Source organism: Antennarius striatus, chromosome 1, assembly GCF_040054535.1.
Source record: "Antennarius striatus isolate MH-2024 chromosome 1, ASM4005453v1, whole genome shotgun sequence".
In the NCBI taxonomy this organism is placed as follows: domain Eukaryota; kingdom Metazoa; phylum Chordata; class Actinopteri; order Lophiiformes; family Antennariidae; genus Antennarius; species Antennarius striatus.
In genome coordinates, this window is record NC_090776.1 from 16,502,350 (window position 1) to 16,524,849 (window position 22,500).

The window sequence follows — 22,500 nt, forward strand, 5'->3', positions numbered from 1 at the left end:
GAGGGAATCTTTTAAAGCACTGCTCATTTGATTAACAAATATGTGTGCACATGTAAGCTGCATGCTCTTTTGTGTGTTCTTGTGTGTGTGTGTGTGTGTGTGTGTGTGTGTGTGTGTGTGTGTGTGTGTGTGTGTGTGTGTATTCAGTCTTGCATTAGTGTGTTTGTGTGAAATTGCCCGGGGGCAGGTGTATGGTATGCAACTGCAGCAGAGGGAACCTAGAGAGCAGATGCAGCAGGAGAATCCTGCTTTACAGCAAGACGACAAAAATAAAACGACAACGAGCTGACATAGTGAGATCACACACACACACACACACACACACACACACGCACAAGTAAACGTACACACTCATTCATACAGCTACATGCGCACACTATCCCATGTACTTGATTTAATATTTAATTGTGGGCATGTACACACTCAACACTGCACTGACTCACACTGCAAGCACACACTGGCTGCTGGCGGTGTGTTTTACGCTTGACTTGTGCTCTCCTGTGACATTTCCTCATTGGCTTGTTTGTCTCAATTATCCTTGCTTATTGGACAGAGGTGGTTAACCCATTAACTTGCACACAGAGAGGAGAGAGAGGAGAACGATAGAGGGAGAGCCAGTCGGGTGGGAGGGGGTGTGTGTGCCAGTTTATCGTTCGACCTGCCGTGGGCGTGTTGTGAATCGCACAACTGTACGAGGTAGCAAACACGTAGCGGTGTGGCGGGATGCCAGCGGAACACACAAGTTGTACATGCAGCAGGGAGCAGCAGGAGGGGCAGAGGAGCAACTGCACCTCCGGGCCTGGAGGAGGACCCGGGCTGACCTTCTCCTTTCACCTCCTGGATTTAACACACTGTCTAGCAGCAAGACGGCCGCCCTTTGTGTTTGCTGCTATTCCAACTGTGAGTGTGTGCATCGTTAGATGTGCCAAAATGTGAGTCTGCCATGCATTTATGTGTGTGTATAAGGACGCTGCCTTGCCCTGTGTCAAAGCTCTAATGTTTTCAGTAAGTGAGGCGTGCTAATACTGCGTGTGCTCAGGTTTCACGCATCATCACACAGTCGAAGAGACTCACCCGAGGTCACAGACTGTCAAACTCTCCTCCTGTGACTTAATCCTTCCGTTTCTCACACTAAATATTTTAGCTTTAGCCAAGGTCTTTCAATTTCCTTTGGCCCCACCATGCTCTCAAACTTTTTTATCAGTCGTCCCCTTTCCTTCGACTCTCTCTTCCCACCTCCTCCTCCTCCTCCTCCTCCTCCTCCTCCTCCTCCTCCTCCTCCTCCTCCTCCTCCTCCTCCTCCCCAATTCCCCAGAGGTTTCCATCACGCTCAGTCTTTTTTGTATCTTTAATGTCTTTTACCTGTCAACAGAGGAGGGAATGTGAAAGCTGCTCACCAACAAAGGAAAAACACCCTCTTGTCATCTCTGAAAATGCTGTAGGGGAGGAAGAGTAGGAAGGGGGGGTGGGGTGATCGACGGGGGGGGGGGGGGGGGGGCAGAGCAAGTTGGATAATGCAAGAAGCGCAATAAAAAGAGAAATGTCGAGGGAAGTGGGAAGGAAACAGGGAATGTTGTGCTCTTAATGTGTGTTACAGTAAATAAACACAAGCTGTGCTAACTGAGCTAGTTAGCGGTTTGGAAATAGCGCTGAAACGGCCCCGCCTCTTAAACACAAGGCGCTTTTTGGAGACATTCATATCCGTAAGTTCTTTTGCACAGCAAACCCTTGTTTTAACGACAAATTCACGCCATCGGCTACACACAGACACACACACACACACACACACTCACACATATATACACTCGACCTCTCCAGCTTCAAACAGCTATAGCCTGAATCCTCAGCGGCTCAGTTCAGCACCACCACAACAACAAACATTCACACAGGATAAAACTATAAGCCGTGCAATCCAATAGGGACCTCGCTCAATCTGGGATTGCCTCTGTGTTCCCTGTCCGAACTGTGTGTGTGTATGTGTGTGTATGTGTGTTTGTGTGTGCGTGTGCATGTGCGTGTGCATGTGTTTAAGCGAGTCTGAGTGAATGGTTTGCTATTCCTAATCTGCTGGCATATTCCCCAACCTCAGCATTGCCCTCATCTCGGTATTATTCTGGGATTAGCTGGCATGTTAGCCGCCCAGCAGCCCACAGCCGAAGCCGAGGAGAGGCAGCCATCTTAGAACAATGCCTATTGATGAAACACTAAGAGGCTTGATTGGATTAATCATCTCTCTCCTTTTTTTCCCCCCCTTCTCTCGCCGTCTCTCTTTGTTTCCACGTCCCTTCTGTTTCTCCTCTGTCCTTCTGCCTTTCCCTGCTTCTCTTCAAAGCTTAATAAAACACAGATTTTTGTTGTTTCTCCCTGGTGACAAGATGACGTCGTTCACACCCCCTTGTTGGATAACGAGCGCAAATAACAGGCTGTGACTTTACGAGGACGCCTAAAGGTAAGGAGTAAACATCTCATCAAAAGATGAATCCGCTGCTTGTGTGTGATACAGTATATTTTAACATTAAAGCACATTAGCGCCAGGCCTCCAGCCTGATGAGAGCCAACACGGCGCTGACGATCGCGGCTGATCGTGATTACATCGAAGAATTTAATCACACGTGAGAGGTCGAGGGAGAAGCTGCGAGGGGAGGTGCTGACACACACACACACGCACACACACACACACACACACACACACAGACACACACAGGAAGCTTCTTCTGAACCGTATGAACAGGAGAGCAGAGAGGACCAAAGGCGGATCTCTGCAGATTTGGCCTGTGTTTAGTCGGGGCACTCGACCAAGTGGCAGTCGCTAGCCTGGGCGGCCTCTGGCCCATTGTTCCCACCAATCACATTCAAGCCCCGACTACGCCAGCGTGGACCCAAAGCAACCCTTCAGTCTGGTGCCAAACACCCGCACACACACACACACACACACACACACACACACACACACACACACACACACACATGGACACATCACATCTCATGCAAACGCTGCAGCCAACTTCATTTTCAACAATGGATAACAACTGAATTAACACTGTGTGATCTTTTGCCAAAGCGGAAGGATGGTCCTTTCGACATTTGCGCGCGCACACACACACACACACACACACACACACACACACACACACACACACACACACACACACACACACACACACACACACACACACACACACACACACGGGGCTGTCTGGGTGGAGCAATCTGTGGTTAGATTTTCAATCCAGTCCTTATGTCTTCCTCTCTCTCTGTTTTTTTCTCTCTTGCTGTGAAGATAAAAACAAGTCTTCGTCTCATGTCTGTGCCGTTAGTGTTCAACCTGTGTAGACGGTGGCTCCCTTCAGAGGTGTGCCAGCGTTTGAAGAGCTAAAAGTGGGTCGAGAACAAACGCAGGTCATGGCGGTGAGAGGTAAGGTCAGGGGGAGGGGGGTAAAGCAGTCAGATAATGTAGCTGGGATATCACTTTGTTTCCCCTGACCTCCAGCAGGAACCACTTGATGGAGGCTCTCCATTAACATTAGCAGTAATGATGACCATGCACGCAGCTCCTCCACTCTCCCCTCCTCATCTCTTAGAAATCTTTTCTCCCTCCCTCACTCCGCCATTCCGTTACTTCCTTTGTCCATGACCGAAAATGGTCGCATTTCCATAATCCTGCGATCACATCACCAGTTTAATCTCACCGTTCTCTGCCTCCCTAATTCCTTCATCCTTCTTTTCCTCTTCTATTTGTCTGACCGCCATTTCTTCTTTGTTTTATTTCCATTTGAGAGCTACGTAGATATATGCAAACACACACACACACATGCAAACGCACACACTGCGAATAGTTTGGATGTTGTTGTCAAGCAAGCCCATTTTCACAGCTAACGGTTATTTCAGCATATTTTGTCTATTGAAAATTACAACAGGAGAAAACAAAAAAATCAGGAAGCCAGCTGAGAACGGCGAGGCAGTCATCTGACATCAAAGCTATTCATCCTGCACCGAGATGTTTGGTCCTTCACCAGCGTGAAGAGGAAGGGCCTTCCAAGAACCTCTCTTCTCCCTCTCACTGTTTTTTTTTTCTTTTTTCCACAGATTAAACTGTCCGGCAGATTTATAAATCTCTACGCTCAATGTGGAGCAATTCTTTGTGTGGATCATTTATGCCCGAGACACACGCCTTTTGTGCTGCTGTACGTGTGAGATAATGTTAGTTTTACATTACCCGGCGAGCGAGTGTAAGTCGGTCCCTGTTGTGTTGCTTGTTAACGTGTCACGATCATTTATGGCCGAGGTCAAAACAGCTCTCTCCTTTACCAAAAGATGGGAGGAGAGGGGGAGGAGAGCTATAGAAAGAGAAAACATAGAAGGGTGGGGGTTTGAGAAGGATTCAAAGGGTCTTGTTGTAACCATGGCGCTGCCGAGCTTGGTCACCGTGGGAACAGACCTTCAACAATGTTAAGGAAGGGGCGAAGGCTATTTGCAATGGAGGGGCTGTTTTCAGGAGTCCACCAACATATCAGTTTCAGCTTCACCCCCGTCTCCCCCTTCTACCCCCAAACAAAACCCTCTCAACTTTTCTGCTTTAAGAGTTAATCATGTTATTGTGATTGTAGTACAGAAGAAACGAATCATGATAAACAAGGATGATTGAAATAAACAATGAAGCAGACAGTGAACCTCTTCATCTAACAGTTTATGAGAAAACTCAAATCAGCTGCCGATAAAATTTCAGTCCAACATTCAGTGAGCTTCACTGCAGCAGCAACACATCTGATTTTATTATCCATTATTCAAACTGTTGAAAAAAAACCCCCAAAACATTCATCATCATTCACTAGAGAAAATATAAAACACACATTTCTAAAACGGATTGTAACTTTTAGTCTTAAACCTTCAGAGAGAAAAAAAAAAAACCTACCAAATGCTCACATTTAAAAAAATATTTTTTTGTTGTATTTTCATCTAACAGATAAAACCGTTAATAATGTCATTTAGCTTTATAATGATTACCTTCATAAGCCACACCTAGCCATTGTTATTTCTAACTATTTATTATATAAAATATATTAAAAAAAAGTCAATACACCACAAAAAACTTCCTATTATTGGTCATTTTATCTGATTGATGGGAAAAACAACTGAGAAATGATTAAAATACTAAAAACAAAGCCATAAAGGGTGAATGCATTCGTGTTTTTTAGATTAGAAAAAAATATGTTTACATCTCTTAACATAAGCAAAAATAACACATCTCATATTAATTAGATCTTACTATATTTACTTCCAGGCACTGATGAGCTCTTTCACCCAAAAGAAAAGCATCTAGTGAACTTTCTTTTGGCAGCGTCTCCAAAGAGTGTGTAAATCCTGCCTGACAGTTGGATGGAAACAGCTCGTGTTTCCTGGCACACACCTCTCCTATTAGATACAGATGATGCGCAGAGTTTTCCGAATATTTTTTTTTTTATAGAGAAAAAGCATGATGAAACACAGACGCCTCTGTTTCAGGACATTGTTATTACAAAATAAGCTTCATCAATCATGTTGACTTTATTGGCAAGACCAATCTGTATTCTCAGACTTAATCTGCATGTGCATGTATGTGTGTGTGCGTATATGTGTGTGTGTGTGTGTGTGTGTGTGAGACCCTGCTATCCCAGCAGTAATGAATAACACCATTTCCATTATAGTCCCATAGTGAACGTAAGCTGTGTGATTTAGACATTTGTTTGCAAGGATGGAGCCTGAAGGGTACATGTGTGTATGCATGTGTTTTTGTGCACGTGTGTGAGTGTGATTGATTTCCTGTCAAACAAACGGTCTGAATCTGTCAGAGGAAGACAAGCGCTTTTTATAGTGACCACTGCAGCAGGATTTACTGCACTCTAAAAGATCGCATCCTCAATTAGACCTGCAGAAATGAGCTCTGTGTGTGTGTGTGTGTGTGTGTGTGTGTGTGTGTGTGTGTGTGTGTGTGTGTGTGTGTGTGTGTGTGTGTATGGTTGTGTGTGTGACAGATAACTTCTAAACAGAATAGTAGGATGAAGGGGTTATGAGTGAGTGCCGCGATACTTCGATTTCTCATCAATCTGTGATGTCACTGAATTTATTACTAGTTCTCACCTCATATGAATCATAAATCACACACACACACACACACACACACACACACACACACACACACACACACATACAAGTACACTCTTGAGACTCACACATGTTGCTGACTGAACATGTAATCCATACGATCTGGAGCTAAACAAAGCAGGATTGTGATGCGGGGGGAACAAACATAACAAGATGAAGGAGTGACGCCTCCTTATATTCAGTGGGCCAGTCTGACAGGAAAACACCCCCCCCCCGACTCGGCCCTCGTGTCCTGCATCTCCTCCGTCTCCTCTCTTGAAACAGATAACTACGACACCTTGATGAGTGGACGGACCGGCAGCTAAAAGATGATCCCTCAGCTGACAGGCTGGCTGCCGCACGCTGGCAGCGGTGGAGATGTGAGTCATGGGGTGACACTATCGGCAAGATGATGGCTCCCACTGTGTGAAGAATGGGGATAATAGAGGGGGGTCCACTCAAAGTCGGGCATCGAGCAGTGGCAGGAGCTCTGGAGGTGACCAGGAGAGAGAGTAATTGGCTCACCACACTCAAGGTGCTTGAAATGATCTGTGACCTGTTCCAAGTATGTGTGCTTGAAAGGGTGGTGGTGGTGGTGGTGGTGGGGGGTATGAAACATACAGTGAGCAAAGCGAGCATGGAGCAAGAGAGAGGGCAAGAGAGAGAAATGACCATTGCAAGATGCCCATTTGCTATCGCCGCGGGGTCACGCCTGAGCACCGGCAGGAAATGTGGGACGGAACGGCAGGTGGAATAACAGAGGGATAATCTTGTCTGAGCTGCGAGAGGGCAGAGGGCTTGTTATGAGAAAATGAAAGGGGGAAGGTGGAGGAAAAGAGAGCCACGGACCATTAGAGACACTTGAGCTATACAAAATGGCAGGTCGTGGTGAGAGGGAGGCGAGTCGGTCTGGAGGAGGCTACGGTGGGCGGGGTGCGAGTAAACAGCATTAACAACTAAAATGTTGTTTCACGTGGACACACTCAGGAGAGGTTAACACATCCGAAGAAAGGAAATCTTACGTGATGACATGATTCCACTCAGGTAAAAACAAACTTTAATCGCTCAAAGACTGAAGGGAACTACGACAGCATTCTAAAACAACACAACAACTTTGAATGACCAACGGTTTTGACTAAGTGCTTTGAAAAATATGAGACGACTTCAAAATGTTCTTTTATCACCTCATAAGGTTTCATGGTACTTGCGCTCTTTTAGGTCAACCCCCCTCGCAAATAACAACCTAATTTAAAGGTGTGTGAGTCTCTGAGGTAAGGCGTCCTCAGTCAGTACACTGAATAGAGGGGTCCTGTCTTTCTACTTCCTTAATGGCTCACAAAGTGCAAAGTTGTCAGGTTATGTGTCCCTGAATGCAGGGTTCATCAACCGTCACATAAAAATGGATAAGAGCCAGATTTAAGGTGATGACAGAAAATGCTAGAAAGAAACAGTGGGAAAGAGAGAACAGAGTATCCCAGACAGGCAGAAAAAGCCTCCGAGGAAAAGAGATGATCTTTAGCACCAGGAGAGCAAAAAGCAAGGCTCTTATCCAGACACTACGCTGAGGAAAATGTCACCTTATTATCAGTGCAGAAAGGCCAGCCTCGCTTTCTCCGTGCCACCAAGGAAACATGTCACCCAACGTGTTTGCACTCAGAGGGGCACGAGACGTGAGGGTCAGACAGCGCGAGGGCACTTTGACTTCAAAAATCATTCCTCATCCCATTATATCCATGGGAGAAACCTTCTTCTCAAGTCTTTCCTGTGAGTTATAAAATAATGCATGAAACGGTTGCTGCAGCACATGTAAGAGAGATTTTACTGCATGTTTAGATTTTCTATTCCTTGCAGCCGACTCTCAACGGCTGTCATGAATCCGTTAATTGAAAAAAAAGCAGTCTCCCAGAAAACAATCCAAAAATGTTATGGAAAAGCCATTATCCTTGTAAAAGTGTGTTAGTAATATTTAACAATGCGGTTTCATAGGGCAGGTTGTGTCTGAGGAGAAGACATATACTTGTGTCACATACTTAGATTGAAATGCAATGAAACACTATAAACATACTGTATTAGTCGAGCGTAATGTTTGATCTGCATTATTTTGAAAACTCCCATTATCACCAAAAAATATATATATACTTCAAATAATTATTGTAATTGTAAAACAAGATTATGAAACTGTAGGAAAATACAATTCTGTGCAGGTGAGGCTTTTTTAGTTTATTTCTGTAAATTCAGTGAAAGATTTTTACAGTTTTGCGCTCTGGAGTTCAGATGAACTTTTTCCATGACTTTTACTTTGGATTTATTGACCTCAATACACATTAAGCCTTATTTTTTTGCCTTTATTTTGCACTTTAGTTGCTCCATTCAACAGGTTCATGTGCATTAGAGAAAGACACAGATTGCGTTCGTTCGCATGACATTGGTATAAATGCGATGAGTCAGAGCAGATCGGGGTTAAAAATCTTTCCTGCGTGCCATTTCTTCCCGACCTCTCAGCTCTCCTTTACTTCCTCATCCTGAATCACTGTCACTGAGTTTGGATGAACCTTTGATCTGAGTACGTCCTGAGTTTCTCTTACACTAACAGGTACAACCCTTGAGCCATATGGATGCAGGTGGTGCTGCAGGGAGCGCTGGGCATGGGGAGATAATTGATGTTTGCTCTTACAAAGCCAAGGTCTAGTTTATGAATCACAAACCCCAGCCTCCTCTGCCCCGAGACATTAGCAGTCTCAGATAAGACATGAAGGATAGCCTGCATCACAGGAATAACAGCCCAGCCTGAGTGTATTGTCTCATCTCACACACAAACCCTCTTTGCATATACACAACCCATGTGAACGCAATATTCCCGCCTATTTTATATTATTAAAATAAAGTTGCACCACCTTGATCACACAACCGTTATCAAATAAGCATTAACTTTGACCCCCTCACCCCCACCCCCACCCTCAGTGAACCAAGGCTAGAGGTCCCTCTCTGCAGACTGCCAGTGACTTCTTGCCCAGACTTCTATGGTCAAAAGAGTTCAAAGGTCAACCTGCTGCCCCTAAAGGCACTGAGCATGTCATCTAAATCTATCCATTACTATCCACAACCCAGAGGCAGCAACGGGCATTTAGAGCATTTGACCCTTCACCTCACTGGCATGGACCTGAAACACGAGCAACACGGACTCAAGTCTGAAGCACACGTGGGGCTATGAGCACAGCCGTAGGCAAAGGCGACGAAAATGTGTGTGGATTTCAGTCTTTTCATCACTGAGAAGTGATTGCTGGAGGCACATGGCTAGAGCCTGACACAAGCCTGCATATTGCATGAGGTACTGTATATCAATTTGTGCTGTCAACAGGGCTTTTTATGTTGAACCACATTTTATTCCGGAGCCAGAAATAATAAACAATTTAGGAAAATAAGGTGTTTCTGGCTCCCCTGATTGTTCACGTTGATTACATCTTGATGTTGCCAGTAAGTGTGTGCGTGGACACAAACGGGCTCCCTCCTTTGGAGCTGTAGATTACCATACTAAGCTCCAAAATGATTTTTAGCACTTTTCATGTCATGAGGATGTGAGATCTCGGCTCTTATTTTAGTTATCCTGAGCCGTGGCGCCGTCGATGAACAAGCAAGCATGTACTCAATAGATAAACCCTGTCCTGGGCTTCGCAGAGACACTTTCACTCACTCACTAACACACACACATTCGCAGTCTTTATCATCAGTGCCAAGCTCCTTCATTATTTAATCAGAACCACTCTTTGCAGTGGATAAATTATTGAGCAATTGTATGTTCACACAATCCCTCGCTGAAAGGTAGTACAAGGGTTTTCTGAAAACCCACTACTCCCACACAGCAGCTATATGTGCCTCACCTTCAACTGCTCTCTTTCTCTGCTATTTTTCGGTGTCTGCCTGATCTCTTGAGTAATACTTTAACAAACACAGAAGGCAAAATTAGACAGCGGCTATACGCTAACTGAGGTGTACATAATTTAATGGACAATTTGATGGGAAGTGAGACAGAGGAGCAGTTTCTCTCCTTCCATCTCTCCTCCTGGCGTGTTCTGGGTTCATTAAGGCAAACGCCCAGTCAAAAAGAGACAGGCACCGATTTAGGATGCAGATGGACGAGCAGATAGACAGACAAACTTAAGGACGGACATGCAGGTTCCCATTTGCTCTTGGAGGTTGCAGTGCCCAGACTGGGGCCATCACAGTCTGACTGTCCCCTGCTGCACACCCACCTCCCCGTGGCATCGCTATGGAGGTCCAAGCGACCCACTTGCTCCATGCTTCCCTTGGCTTACCCTCCTCCTAGGCTGCAACTGCCACAAAACCTCACAAATTATACACACACACATTCACACACACAGCACACATCACACACATTAACATACAATGACGAGCCCCTCACTTCAGGAGCCTGGTGACTCTTCCAGGAACCAGACAGGTGGTGGTAGATGAGCAGGCACACAAGCACCAGCCCGTTGCCAAGGGCTCGGAGCCAGTTGGCACACAGTTAACAGGCACGCTCCCTCAATGTAGAGCACAGTGCATGCATGAAGATAACAGGCCAGCCTGCACACATGCTTGTCTTAATGCATGTGTGAAACCACTGCATGCAAAACCCTCAGTTCAACTTTACTTCTAAAGCTGAGGAACTCACTTGAAGGCCCCGCTGAGGAAACCCCGTATCAACAATGAACTTTTAAAGTTACTATAACATAAAAAAAACCACACAGACACACACACACGTACGAACAAAAACATGCACAAGCTGAAAATATCATTGACATAAACTGTGAGCAACCTCAAACCACAGCAGCAAAAGAATAAAGATTCTTACTCCCACGGGATCAATTCCTTTCTGTTCTCATACACGGCTACATTTCCATCTATTAAACTCAAGTTTGCGTGTTTGTATTGTTCTATAACATCAAGGATCAGTACAAGATACTTCTGCTCGGTCCACATCCACCTCTGTGCAGGGAGTTACTCAAAGGTCCTTCGTCCTTCCAGGATTCACTTCAGCAGCACGGGAAATACACCTAAATGTAGCTCATATATTTCAGGGGTTCTTAAAGATTTTAAATAAATGATCAGATCGATTGACATTCACGCATATAACAGACATTCAAGAGCCACCTGAAGAAAATACCACGGGTAATTCATTTATTCATCAAGCATTTTTCTGTAACAAATCCGATTCCTTTTAAAAGTGGAGATGTGATACACTCAACATGGGATGACGCAACAATTTTCAAGAGTTGTGTAATTTGCCATTTTAATCAAACTGAAAGTTGTTGTTTTTTTAATATCACTCTTATTTCTAAACATAAACCTGCCCTGAATTCACATGAACAAAACGCCATAAAATACACTCATTGAAATTCAGTTGTCTGGTGGCACAAGTCTCACCCCATACAAAGCCGTGCATACCCTCTCACACATGTCCCTGGCAGATTTTGCACCATGTGTGTTATCACCATATGGCAACTAAAAGAGAAGCCTCATGTCTTCAACAACAAGCTGTCTGCATCAGACACCCACACATTACAAGGCCAGATTATGAAGCCGTTTATAGGCATTAATATTTACACATAGAGATTTTGCACGTTGGAAAAAAACAAAACTAACGGAAGCTGAAATAGTGGCCACCTCACTATCACCACTTTGCACACTCTGATGACTATGAGTCATTTCCCTGTGTGCAGAATTTAAGAATGGATGTTAACCATACGAGGAACGTATAATTAAAACGGGGCCGATATTCAACTATATTTAAATGACTGACTAGGAAGATCTTCTCTTCCCTTTAAAGGCACCATGCTTTGATAAAGAGAGAACAAAGTGTGACATGACACGATTCCTCAACAGCTTCAACTCACAAGACATTTTTCGGATGATTGATGAGATGGAAAGAACCTGTTTTGTCACTTTACTTATAGCAATAGCACTTCCGGAGTAGAAGCTGCAGCTTATGGGCTCTGGCGGATATAAAGGAGCATCATAAGCTAACCAACTAGAAAAGCATTCATATTCCCACCCAAAACTCAAAGCGCCCGACTTAAAATCCACAAAAGGCTCGCACAGTAAACACATCGACATATGCCAGCAGGGGGAGAGCCGGAAGGATGAGCGTTACAAAACTAACACTGTTTAATGGCTTTTGTATTCTCTCCTGTTTCACCCAGGAGCCTCCTTTAGCTGTGTGTTCAGTCTTTCAGTTGGTCTCGTGTTCATTCTTCACTTTATAAAACACCCCCTTCTCCTTTCAGCAACCAACAACAGTTTTATTACACCCCGCTTCAAAGTGGTGATGTATTGGGGTTGTGTGTTCGTGTGTACGTCTGTCCGTTAGTCCACCAAATATCTTTGCAACTGTTACAGATGAAAAAGATAAAGATGAAACGAAAAACGCATTATTCGAGAGGCAAAACGGATGAAAATGAGATGATGACCTTGAGGTCAAATTTCAACTTTTGTACACTCAGGAAACAGATAAGATAGCAAGAAGGCCAGTGTGAGTAAGACCATAGATTAAAGCTAGTGCTTTGATCTATGATAGTAGGTCAGTGCGCTAGCTTTGATCTTTGACCTACGCAAGTAGATCAGGATAACATTTCGATTTCAGGGGTGTCGCGGGATGTTAGTCTGCGACTGCCTTGGTTCTAGTTATAAATGAAAAACGTTTTCCTTTGATTTTCAAAATAGTTTTTCTTCCACATGATATAATTCTGGATATGATTCTTGTGCACACAGACGTGCAAAAAAAAATGGTTGAAAACACTGCATGCAAGACAAAGCTGTCCGAGACACAAGAGTGGACTGCTTTATGGTGAACCTGTTGCTGTGTAAACTGATCCACATCTCCTAATGTCTCCCAATTTTGCATACGGAAGGCAGAAGACACCTCTGGGTCCTTCCTTCTGACCTCAGCCCAGCTCCAATTCAAACAAAAAGGATTGTATTTTGTCCTGTGGTTTGACAGCAGAACTCCTCTGGCTAGGAATGTGTTAAATATTTGTTTCTAACACTGCTTTGTCTTGCAAAACAAAATTAGTGCTTGGTTGGATTATTTACTTGAGGTATTAAAGAGGTCACATCTGCTGCAGATGGATCGCCGGTAGGATCTGGTGATTCAACTTAAGTGTAAAGATCACTAATTTAAGCACCCCCCCCTTAATTCCCTCAGTATTTATGTAGATCGGCTGTAGCTCTATGAATCTTTTGAAATGTGAAGGTGAAACCACATTTATGATATAGTTCGGGTCTTTTTTTCCTTTAGATTATGAAGGTAGGTTCTTTCATCATGGTCACAGAGATTGAAAAAAACCTTGTTTCTATGTCGCAGGCAATTCACCTGTCCTAACAGGGGCTATTAGTGATGAGCAGGTAGAAAACTGCTGCGTTTTGCCCTTTAGGAAACAAATGATGATCCAAAGACAGATGAGAAGGAGATATACTGTGGTTTTCCGGGGGTCGGGGGTGTAGAGAGGGCAGAAAAAAATCACAAAAACAGTAAACAGAGAAAAGGAGAGGTTATATAAATAAACACACACACACACACACACACACACACACACACACACACACACACACATACAGGTAGGTCTTTGTAAGCAGGGAATTCCTCGCGGTACTGTGCAAAGGCATGGCATCCATTATGGATGCCCCACACACACTGGTTCTCAACATGGATGAGTGCCACACACACACACACACACACACACACACACACACACACACACACACACACACACACACACACACACACACACACACACACACACACACACACACACACACACACACACACACACACACAGAACCGGCACATGCATGCATACACAAAGTGTCCCAAAGACACTCTGGGCTTTAGTCAAATGCCAGGAAAACTGCCTCTAAGGATTAAACTGTGTCTACCTTTCAAACGACAACTCATACAGAGAGAGAGAGAGAGAGAGAGAGAGAGAGGAGAGAGAGAGAGAGAGAGAGAGAGAGAGAGAGAGAGAGAGAGAGAGAGAGAGAGAGAGAGAGAGAGAGAGAGAGAGAGAGAGAGAGAGAGAGAGAGAGAGAGAGAGAGAGAGAGAGAGAGAGAGAGACAGACAGACACAGACAGAGAGACAGAGACGTACCTCTCCTCTCCATCTCAGATTGTCTTCCCATCAGCCCTGTGGTAACCAGTGGATTTGTGAACACTCTACTCCCTCTCCTTTTCATTTCAGATGGAGAGATAGGAGGAAGGTGGTGAATGTGAGATGAGGATAAAGATAAAGAGGTGACATGGTGGTAAAGAGGAACCAGTCATGCTTCAGCAGAGTGAAAGTAATACTCAATGATTCCTCCTTAGAGAGCAGGAGGAAAGACAGGGAACGACAAAGCAAGAAAAAACATTTTTCACCCCATTTCTCTATTATTTCAACTCCACTCATCCTTGCTCTTTATTTCATCTCTCCCTCACTCTTCCTCTAATAACCAGGTATATGATCCTCCTCTCTTCTATCCCTGTTAGAGAATGCCTGCTTTCTCCAAGCATGTATCCTGTGCTATCCATTTCTCTCCCTTATCTCTGTGAATCCGTGTCGCCCTCCCGCTCTTTTTTATGCGCTTCGCTTCACATCTCTTCACTCTCTCCCTCCTTACCAGTTTGACCCCACCTCTCTCCCCCAGCAATAGTAAATGCCCTCTTTCTCCTTCTCCATTGTGCTGACGGCAGAGCCAAAAGAAGCACACTGTGCGTACGTATGTAGGTTTGTAAATGTGTGTGTGTTTTTGTGTGTGTGTGTGTGTGTGTGTGTGCGCGATGCAGCTCTGACCCTCTAATCAGTGTGAGGAGAAACACAGGAGGACTTGTGGTGCCCAGCGGGGTCAGAGGCCGTGTAGCGTCAGCCATTACCCTCTTTCACCGTGACACACAAACAATTCCTGGGCTTGACGCCCAGTGTGGCATCTGCTGTTGAACGGTCTTGTGTACAACGGTCCTGCTAGACGCACACACACACACACACACACACACACACACACACACACACACACACACACACACACACACACACACACACACACACACACACACACACACACACACAGATAGTAGAAACCGAGCTACTCTGTGCAGTGCTCGACTGCTCCAACCCTGTGTCTCTATCACAGCCTTACAATCCCAACCAACGCTCCCTCTCTGTAAGGACACACACACACACACACACACACACACACACACACACACACACACACACACACACACACACACACACACACACCTTTATAGGACATTTAATTCCATGTTGCCATGTTTCCATCTTCTCCTGCAGACTGGTTTCGTTGAATGAGGATGCGGTATAGGGGGAGCGTGGCACAGCGGGTTGCAATGTTTCCTCACAGCAAGAAGGTCCTTGGTGCAAATTGTAGGTGAAGTCAGGATGACTCTAAATTAATCATAGGCATGAACATGAGCATGATTGGTTGTTTGTCTTTCCTCTATGGGAGGGCCTGTGGTGAACTGGCAACTTGTCTAACCACAGTCTCCTGGGACTGAGCCAGTGACGCCATAAAGTATAAGTAGCTACAGAAAAGATCTCAATTGTTGTTTGAGATGGACTTAATGTGTCACATATGTTCTTAATAATGTTCAAATACATTACACGATAAAAGAGTTTTCTTTTGAAGTTGTGACATACCTAATTTACCCTGTCTTATTTGACATAGTTAAAATGGTATATTATACAACAGTAACGTATGGTTACTCTGTCTCTCCTGCTCTCTCTCTCACATACACACCTAATAGCTCTTTAAATTATGCAAAAAAGGAGAAGAAGGAGAATGACAAGAATAATAATTTATGACTGATAATTTTGCCGTACTGCATGATGTCTGATGTACTGATGACAGAATTCTATTTAGCTTCTTCGATTTTAAAGTGTTGTTCCTGCTCTTTCATCATCATAGTTCCGGCTGCCAGACTGGACACCTGTACATATCAGGTGGTAAAAGGTACTTCTGTCACATCCTGTACAGACATAAAATATTTCCTGTCTTAACACCTGTCACAGCTTGATTTCACACAATTCTCAAACTTTTGCTTGAAAAACACTTTGTCCATAAAAATGGGGATCCATAGCTTTTCTGGCTTTAGTTTATATCATAGTCAGCCATTAATGGTAGGATATAAACCTGCTTATGAAATGAGGTCCAAATCATACTTCAGAGGTTCATCCTACTTTGAGCTCACGGCCGCTTCCTGTCTTGATGAGCGCAGAGCTAATGTTGCTAACAGAAGGGGAAACAATATCAATTATGGAGGCTGTGGGTGTCGTCATTGTTGTCGGCATCAATGCCATGGTTGGACCACAGCGTGTATTCTCCTCACCCATATGTTTGTGTTGAAAATACAGTTTATCCCCTTTAACCTGTTTAATCCTATCATCTATCCTCTGCTTTGCCCTCTTCCTCTACTTCCCTCTGTCCAACAGCCCCCCCCCCCCCCTTTCCAAAAATCATTCCCCCTCTCCTTCCTCGTTTCGTACGACGGTCTCACGCGGTTCCCTACGGGCTGAAAGAAAGGCCAGCTTAACATTGTAGCAGCTTGGCAACCAGGCGCTAAAAGGGAGGGACAGTGGGGGCTTCTTTTTCCCTCCATCTCAGACCCCCGTCTCTCTCTTTCTCCCGCTCTCTGATTCTCAGCTCTAAGCCGGTTGATGGCGGTGAGGTCGTGGACCCTGGCTGAGTGGACTCATTACAGACTCCCTTTATTTCCATTCTGAGTGGGGCCTGTAGAGACAGCGTGCACCAGGGCTCGCTCAGGGAACAGGGCAAGCACATCGAGCAAGACACCACTTATGAAGAGTGACGACCAACAGAAGCAGCCTTTAATACCCCCACGGGGGGAACGGAGGGTTTCAACACGGAAGAAGAGAAGGGAGGAGAGAAAGAGCAAAGTGAGAAAACAGTAGGACAAGGCAGACAGCAGGGTGAGCTGTGGGGGCCGACAAGACAAGAAGGCTCATTTAATGAACATGAGCTGGAGTCCGGCGCTACGACCGAAAACCTCATGCAGATGAGAGCTGACCCTAATGAGTAAATGGAGTGGATGGAGAGAGGAAAGCAGAGGGGAATAAAAAGGGGGGATTACAGAAAGAAGGGAAGGGAGTGATGGAGGGAGTGGTGTTAAAAGGATGGAGTTGAAAGAGTTTGTTAAGCAGTGAGAAGAATCAGGCAGAGGAACAACAATAGGAACAACACAGACCACCAGGGGCCTGATCACGAGAAAACAAGAACCCTGTTTCCAGTGTGCTTTGACATTTTCTTTTACACCAACACACGCGACGGATTCATTCCTCACCTCACATTTCAGTTTAAATCGAGTGGAAATGGAAAACAGCAGCAGACTAGATCCACACTGATAGTCTGGTGTTTGTTTAAACACCTCCTCGGTCTCAAATTAGCAATTTACACCAATTACCGAACAGTATTTGCGCATCAAGGAGTTCCATTATAGATAAGGGTCCCAGAGCTTTAAGAAAGGAGGTTTGAAGGCACACGCAAAGGGAAGCTTTTTGATGGTGCATACAGGAGATGGGCCTCGGTTTTTTGGAGAGGGAAAGCTGTTTACCTGGAACAGAGGATTATGGGACAACTCCCTGTGGCATGTTGGAAGCTGAAGGGTCTGGGAGGGCCGGGTCTGAAATCAGTTTAGGGAACAGTCACAGTTCTCTAAGTCCCTCACCGACCCTGTCTCATCTTTTTTTTTTTTTATCATGGCAGTGTCTGGCAGTCTCATGCAAGTGCAAGCACTCTTCCTCACCCCGGAATATTTATCCCCGGTTCCATCAAATTTTTGTTTAAACTACAATCAAGTTTTTCCCAAATTTTTTGCAAATTGCAAAAAAAGTTTACTTTAAGCAGGTTTTTGTTTTGTTTTTTAGTTGGAGCACATTATTGTGTTGAATACTACCAACAATATTAGGTCATTATCATTACTTAGGTAAATTCAGAATTAAAAAATTATCTCAAAATAATGCCATTCATGATCATACACCAGAAGGGGCTCTAACAGTCATGCTGTTAAAAGGAAATGATAGCAGACCAGCCTGGCCTGGGCTGAAGCATTGTCCATGAGACTTCACTGAAGGTTTTCTTTTCATAACCAAAGGGGAACTTCAGCCCATCCTGGTATGGACTGAAACGCTGTTGTGAGATCAGAGAAGAAGAGCTGTGGGTGGACGCTGAATAGAGCACCCCCTATGACAAAGTGGGACAGTCTGCTGGCAACAGAACGTCTGTGTGTTTGTTTAAGGCTGTAGTAAAATTCTGTCTGTTCCTGTATTCTAAAATCCTTGCGTGTCCTCGCTTCTTCTCCCCTTCTGTTGAACGTGGGTGGATTTACCTTTGTTTGTGTGTGTGACGCTGCTATTTGATTTACACGGTTGCTGTTGATGTGTATGGTGCACATCGGTAGAGTGCTGACTTTAATTAGCCTGCATGGTGGCTGCACAGGCTGCTGAAAGGTGAATGGGAGCAGGTGGCCTCTGCTGCTTTGGGAAGGCGGGTTCCAGCCCTCCCGTCTGACCTACGAGTCGCTCCTCCCACCTGCCCAGCGCATCCCCGCCCTGACTGATGGGTACAGATACCCCAACCTTCATGCCTCCCTGAGCACGAGGAAGGCTGGTGGATGGCAATCGCTAGTCACTAACATGCTGTCTTTTGCCTGCCCGGCCTGTTCAGCTTTCCTCCCCTCTGACACAGAGGGTGAAGCCTATCGAAGAAGCAGAAGTAAAGTCAAACTGGGGAAAAAGGGGACCTCGCTAAACCACAAAACAGCGAGAGCTCCGCAGAAAAAAAATACAGGTCATGAACTGATAGAAATATTACTGCTCACAGAAAAAAGAGCAAGGCAGAGAAGGACGGGAGGAAGCCAGTGCCAGGTGGCAGCAGTGGCGTGTCTCTGCCACCTTTCCTGGGAATGCCAGTCCTCCTCCTCCTGTTCTCCCAGTGAGGGATGGCACTGGCTCTGTGTCCGACTGTCGGCCTGTCCATCTATCCATCTGGGCCGTCTGTCATCATCGCTACCAGTCCTTCAGTTAGTCACTCAGTCAGTGTCTTGTCTATTAGCCCATGAGTCTAGACAGTTGAAAACAGCTTGCTAGCACCACCTGTATTCATCATTCCCCCTCTAATTCAATGTTGAGCTCCTCCCATTCATTTGTATCTATTTCTCGGCCTCATTATCGTCTTGGATTGCTGCCATCTCTCTCTCTCTCTCTCTCTCTCTCTCTCTCTCTCTCTCTCTCTCTCTCTCTCTCTCTCTCTCTCTGCCTTACAGATGCATCTCTTCTTCTAATATCCTTTCCTTCCCTGAATTCCCTTCATTTCCTTTCCCTCTGACCCCCAGTTCAACCAAGCCAAGCTCACAAAAGAAGCTTCCATCGTACACAAGATTTAACGGAAACCAGACGTTTCAATCACTGAAAACACACACATGCACATCTTGATACACATGAACGCAAACACACATACATATACACACACACACACACACACACACACAAAAGCACATTCGACTTGCATGGTGCGATGGGAAAACAGCACTTCCAGCGAAACACAGAGATATAAGGGTTTGTTTCATTTACTGCCAGCTACATTCGGCTTCAAACGGGTCCTTCTCGTGCTTAATCTGCGGAGTCTCCACTCGCAGTCTCTTAGAGAGGAAATGACTCTTATAAAGCAATGAGCCTGGATTGAAAAACATCTATGAAGATAGAGAGGTTGTGCTGGGGGGTAATGTTTCCTGACACCTAACTTGGCAACAGGAAGCAGTTTAGGAGAGACACTGCTAGCGTAGCCTGAAGCCTCGACTCTGTTAGTGTGTGGAGTACAAAGTGATGTTTGAAAATGGATGAAAACGCAGGAGGATGAACGCATGCCTGCACAAGCCTACATAAACAATAGGTAAAATGCACAAATGCATAGACACCAAACACACACGCACACACACATACACACACACACACACACACACACACACACACACACACACACACACACACACACACACACACACACACACACACACACACACACACACACACACACACACACACACACACACACACACACACAGAGGACAGTAGAAACTCCTCTTGCCAGCCCTGCACCATCTGTCTCTCTGTCTGTACTTCATAGCCGTGCCCAAACAGGGCCCCAGCAGACTCGGTGTGAAATTAGCTGCCTTTGTGGGGCTTTGTCTGCTTGTACAAGTCTGTTTGGGTGTACCAGAATGCCTGGTACTATATATTTTAGAACATATTTGCTGTCAGACTAGACAAGAGGTAGCCCATGTTGGAGCACTGCTGCATTTCCTCTTGTATTTAAGGGAAGTGCAAACACCAGGAAAATTCACAGCTGATCTGAACACAAACAGTTGTTTCCCTGACCTCTGACGAGCCTCACTGACCCCCCACCTACGCCACTTAAGAGAGGTGTGTATGTAGGTGTTTGACAGTACGTCTGGCCGGTCAGTCCCTGAAAGCCACACTGAGCTCCCACGGTGCTCTTTGACATTCACTCAACACTCTGACCTCCTGTGACATTTCACCCAACCTTGTAACCCCAGGCTTTTGAGATCCCTGCCTTCCTCCAAAGCGACTGCTAATCTGTGATAAATCATGTCTACAGAATGCATGCACTCACCCCCCCCCCCCCACACACACACACACACTTGATTAGCCCACTGCTACATCATCACCACAAACCCCCCTCACATTAATGAGTCCAGAGGTCAAAGGTTGTTGACATTCCTCTCAGGCTCCTGTCTGGACACTAGCGAATGGCCACACACACACACACACACACACACACACGTACACACACACATGTACACACACACATACACACACACACATGCACAAAAATGCACGCGAATGAGTTTAGAGAGAAATGTCTTCACCACAGTTTTGGATGTGGTGAAAAAAGATCGGATGGACGGGCTTTAAGTGTGTCAACCATAAACCAGAAGGCAAATCGTTGCATCAAGCTTAAAATAAACACATAGAAGACTGTTTTACTACATGGACAAAAGGACCAATAAAGAATAATTGGACTCTCAGAGTTGAGAAGGTCCTCGGGGCTGTTTCAGTGTGTGGTCTGAGGTTTGCACAGGGCAGTCAGGGCCGTTACCAGCCAGACCGATGAAGAACGCTGCTGCCTTGTGACAGATAATCATTGTATTGTTCTGTGCTGCAGAGTCTTGGCTATGAGACAAACCTTCTGGCAAACAGACAGCTTTACAGCACAGAGCTCAATCAAACTGTCTGCCTTCCCAACGGTAAACACACACATAAACACAAATGCTAATAAAAGCTACCCTTACGCACGCATATGCGCAAGCACAAAAAAGGAAAAAAACAAAAAAACCAGATGAAACAAGCCTAGAGCCAGCAGAGCCTAACCCAGGTTGAAAGCACCAAACAAATCAGGCTGTCGATTCCCCCCACTGCTTACAGGAATACAGCTTTGTCAACAATGACATTTTGATGGTTGCACACTTTACTTATCTAATTAATTTAGAAGTGCTGTAATTCAAATTCCATTAGTATGGAACACTGGCTGATTTCAGACATCCCTCCTGCATAGGTGAGCAGGAGAGTCAGTAGTCATGTCCACACAGGACCCTTCAGTTCTCCTGAGCTAAGCGCCCTCTGCTGGACACAGTAGGTACAACACTCCCTCAACTGCTCCACTGTGTGTCTCAGCAACTGGTTACAGGTTAAACTGGTAACAATCAAAGTCCAAAGTGACAGACTCTCCTGCACTCCTGAGGTACCCAATCGCTCAGAGAGACAACATAGAGGAGGAAGAAAGAGGGAGAAAGGGTTCAATCAATCAATCAAGTTTTATTTATATAGCGCTTAATCATAGCAGCAGACATTTCAAAGCGCTTTAACAGACAGAGAAACCCAACTGAACCCTCCAGAGCAAGCATAAGCGACAGTGGCGGGGAAAAACTCCCTCGATGAGGAAGAAACTCCGGGCAGGACCCAGACTCTTTTGGGCGGCCATCCGCCTCGACCGGTTGGGTGGAAAAGAAATCAAAGGAAGATAAGAACAGCATCAGAGAGAGAGACAGAGAGAGAGTGACAGATAGACCAGATAGAGACAGTGTCAATATGGTTCAGGTTGCTAAAGTCAAGGCACAATTGCAGCTGTGTGGATGACTGTATGACGGCACGGAGCAAGAAAGGAAGCCGGACCCCAGCCGATGGATAAATGAGGGGTGGTACTGGTGGGCTTAGAGGAGAAGGTGCACAGCACATGGAGAGATGGGGGTGATACTGGTGGGATGGGAAGAGCAGGTCCATAGTGGATGGGTGGATG

At 45.3% G+C, this 22,500-nt stretch overlaps 1 protein-coding gene and 1 long non-coding RNA gene across 3 annotated transcripts in view; one reads left to right on the plus strand and one right to left on the minus strand.

Moving 5' to 3' along the window:
* The window catches only part of gse1b (Gse1 coiled-coil protein b), a 168,932-nt gene that overhangs the window by 72,587 nt on the left and 73,845 nt on the right, over positions 1-22,500 (minus strand). The gene's annotated exons all lie outside the window — the stretch shown is intronic.
* LOC137597256 (uncharacterized) lies at positions 2,318-4,609 on the plus strand. The gene is made up of 3 exons (XR_011035676.1): positions 2,318-2,449; positions 2,522-2,644; positions 3,281-4,609. It is a non-coding gene; the product is annotated as an uncharacterized lncRNA (long non-coding RNA).